Source organism: Chenopodium album, chromosome 3 (assembly GCF_948465745.1).
Source record: "Chenopodium album chromosome 3, dcCheAlbu1.1, whole genome shotgun sequence".
Lineage (NCBI taxonomy): Eukaryota > Viridiplantae > Streptophyta > Magnoliopsida > Caryophyllales > Amaranthaceae > Chenopodium > Chenopodium album.
In genome coordinates, this window is record NC_137836.1 from 45,349,390 (window position 1) to 45,353,676 (window position 4,287).

Below are 4,287 nucleotides of genomic sequence, written 5' to 3' on the forward strand. Positions count from 1 at the left end.
GCCTGAGTTCACTGCCGCCTGTAGTACTTTTGTATCAGAATTGCTTGATGATATATTGATCAACTTTTTTCTTTTTGCAGATGAAGCGTTGAGCATGTTGCAAATTGAGAAGACACCCAAGCGGTCCTCTGCAACCATCCGCAAGGAACTTGCGGAAAAACAGGCAGCCGCGCTCAGGGCCAAGGTAAAAAAAAACACTTTACTCTTTCTTAGGTTGGCCTCAAAGTTTACTTTCTCCGGATGCTAACTTTAACCTGGTTATTTTCACAAGGAGGAGAGGTAGGAAAGAGCAAGACGTTTGAGAAAGATCTCAAATGGTCCAGGGAGGAATCCGCCTCCACCCCCAACAAGACCAAAAAATCCAGCTCCGCCATGACTCCTGGCGCCTCAGCCGGGAATAATCAGATGCAGATAGGGGGGGCGAAACGAGAGGATAGGCGGCAGTCTGGACCTCGACCTCGTAAACCACCTATCAGCAACCGGGGGGTTCACCACGCCTGCAAGCGGCTCCCGCTTGGCCGGTTCTGAAGGTAAGAACCCATTTGAATCCCCGCCTGAGCTGCGGTAACCTTTGTGAGTGAAATCCCACTCCTAACAGACGTCATCCTCTAACGATCGGCAATAGATAGGTGCTGCCTTAATTGCACACTCATCACCTGTTGATCATGGTGCAGATCAATTTCCTCGCTGGCCAGACGTCCAGAGGCATGCTAAGGCCATGCTGGAGGCGGTGAGCAGGAAGGACAAGAACGCTATCCCTGGGATAGAGACGTTCAATCTGGAACGAATCCTGTCCCTTCTGGTTGAGGTAAGATACTTAACAAATTTTTCTAAGTGCTTTACTCCGCCTGCAATACTAACTTGATTTGCTTTTGCAGGCTCTGCTGCGGGTAGACGGGCTCAAGCGTCCTTATACCCGCAAACGGGAAGAGGTAAAAAGGGCCAAGAAGTCCGCCACAGACGCTGATAATGTTGCTTTATACTCCACTATCGTAAATGAACTTGAAACTAAAGCAATCACCATGACACAGGCGTCGAAAATCCAGCAGCTGGAGGCGGATCTGAAGACGGCCAACCAGCGGGTGAGCGACGCAGAGACGGCTCTAAAGAAGGTGGAGGAGGCATAGAAAAAGGCAGAGGAGGGCCTCCAGAAGGCTGATGAGGCGCTCAAGAAGGCCCACGCGGACCTTGCCACACTCTAAGGTGTTTCTAAAGAGAACACCGACTTGAAAGCCAAGGTTCAGAAGCTGGAGAAGGAGGCTACCCAGGCTCTGATAAACTTTGCAGCAACTCTGGAGGCAGAGCAAAACTGCCTGGTTGCTGAAAGCTATGCTGACAATGACGCCAGAATGAAGATCGCCTGGCTGCCTTGTACCTTGACAAGGATTATGACGTCTGGGCACTGGCTCACAGGTACGCCAAAGACGTGGTGTACTTGAGAGAGAAAGGTGAGCCAGATCCTGAGTCCTTCGCCGTCTGGGCCAACGCCAACACGGAGCTTCCCGCGCCTGAGCTACCCGGTCCTGATGAAGCGCATGAGATTCACTCAGATGATGAGGAAGAGAAGGAGGACCAGGAGGAGCCGCCTGTGGGCCAGAAGTGATTTCAGTGGCAGTATGCCATCCTTTTTGTTTTTTATTTCTTTTCTCTGCGGCAGTATGCCAAAAACTTGCTTTTCCGGCCTGCGTGCCGAGTATTCTTGTATTTACCGGCTGAGGAGCCGGGTTAATCAACATTTTCTCTCTTCTCCTGGACATGGTCCGGTTAACATTTTGATCCACTACAACCGTTTGGTTGGGTGGACTTTTAATAAATGCACTGACTGTGTCGGTTTTGATCATTTTGCGTTTTTGTTTGGATTTCAATTTTTGCGGATATGCCTGATTTTTCCCAAACTTATCAAAAGCATGCTGCGATTTTTTGCCTAGCTTATCAAAAGTATGCGGCGATTTTTCGCCTAGCTGATCAAAAGCCGGTTGTACTTGCCTATGGACGGCTTTGTGGTTGGTTTCAAATGGAGTTGGTTGATTGACTTGGGTCTGATGCTGCAAAGAGCATGATACGTTTGTAAGTCAATCAATCACAATAGTGATTGCCCCAAACCAAGTGCACAGCCGTACACGAACAGGCGTTCCATTCACTATCCAGACGGTGTTTGTTCGTCTTGGTAGAGATTACATAGCCATTGCACAACTCTTTTGCCCCAATTGGGATATGAAGTGCTAATTTGGAATAAATAACCTAAGTGAGAACTTTCGCCGGTGGCCGGATGATGCCCCGGGCATCCGGCATTCGGTAGCTTGATCGTTCTTCATAGATCATTCTGGTCAGACGGCTATGAGTTGACAAATTCGGTCGTTCGATTTTTGCCATCTACATAGGTACGTAGAACTGATTAATAGTCTATTCTCTGCGACGATTGCACCCGGAGGGGTGTCGCCGGACGCCTTTGTCCATGTTGGGACAGGCGATTTTATAAATAAGAAACCATCCGGCCATTTTAGCCTTTGGTCTTGTTTGAGACCGGTTGTGTAGCCACTAAGCGTTTTTGTGCTTAATTTAAGCAATTATTGAATTACACTAAGTATCCAACTTTGTTAGTTAAACAAAAAATTCCGCCTGGGTAATACCCAGGCGGACAGGCAATTATTAAATAAACAAAGGATCCGTCTGAGCATTACCCAAGCGGTCAAGCAATTGTAACCTTTACTAAGTAATAAACTTAGTTAGTTAAATGAAGAATCCGTCTGAGTATTACCCAGGCGGATAATAAAAAAACAACAAAACAATTCTGCAAACAATGTCTGAATTCTCATTAATTGACTCACTACTTACAAAAAAATTAGATTCTTAGAAATAGTACTTTTTCAAATTGTCTACATTCCAAGTTCTAGGCAGGCGCCTTCCGTCTGGAGTTTCCAGGAATTAGGTGTCGTCTCTTACTTCTTCATAGATCCGGTAGGGACCTTCCCAATTTGGTGTTAGCTTTCCCAGCTCATTGGCCCTACCGGTTGCCTCCATTTTCCGTAACACTAAGTCGTCATCTTTCAAGGGACGATTGTGTACTTTCTTGTTGTAAGCTCTGGTCATTCTCAGATGGTAAATCTCATAACGCAAGGCGGCATTGCCCCTGCGTTCTGGGAGTGAATCCAATGCCAGGCGCATTGCTTCCCAGTTTGCCTTTTCATCATATAGCATGACTCTGAGAGTCGGCTCGTAATGTTCAATGGGCAAGACGGCTTCAGCACCATAAACCATGAGAAATGGGGTTTCACCAGTTGCCCCCTTTGCTGTAGTCCGGATGGCCCATAGGACGTGAATTAACTCTTTTGCCCACAAGCTACTGACTCTTTCAATTTTCTTCTTAATGTCGTCTGAGATCAGTTTGTTGAAGGCTTCAACTTGGCCGTTTGCTTAGGCTCGGCCGACTGATGCAAAATAGCTTGAGATCCCTTGATCTCCCAACCAAGTTTTGAGCTGAGGTGTCTCAAACTAAGGACCATTATCGAACACCATAGACATAGGTACCCCAAACCGGGTGATAATGTTCTTCCAGATGATGGAAATTACGTCTGAGGTCTTGATGTTCTTAACCGCCTCGGCCTCCACCCACTTGGTGAAATAATCCACGGCCACCAAGATGTAGCGCTTTCCGCCTGGAGCAGGCGTGTAAGGACCTAAAATGTCCATGCCCCATTTTGCAAACGGGATTGGGCTGTGGATGGCCGTCAGATTAGTAGCCAGACGGTGAATAAGTTTGCCAAATTTTTGGCACTTGTCACATTTCTTCACCAACTCCTTGGCGTCTGCCTCAAGAGTGGGCCAAAAATAATGTCGTCTGGCTCTAACGGCTAGGGACCTCCCGCCTATGTGGGAGGCGCAGAATCCCAAGTGCAAGTCTTCGAGAACTTCCTTCCCCTTTTCTGGGGTGACACACTTCAACAGAGGCTTCAGAAACCCCGCCTTGAAGAGTTCTCCGTTTCTCAACTCGAAGCTTGCAGCTCGCTTCTTCAGGACGGCTGCCTCCTGTGGCGAATCAGGAAGTGTACCGTCTGAAAGGTAGGCTCGGATGCCATCCATCTAGGTAGAGGTTCGGTCAAGAATTCCAATGGGATCTTCATAGATGCTTCTTTTTTCAAGAACTTCCCAAAAGACAAACCGAGGCGTATCATGGCAGGCGGAAGATGCCAGCTTTGACAATGCATCCGCCTGGTTGTTGTCCGACCTAGGCACTTGATTCAGACGGAATTCCTCAAGTGCCCCAGCCTCTTCTTTGACTGCCTAAAG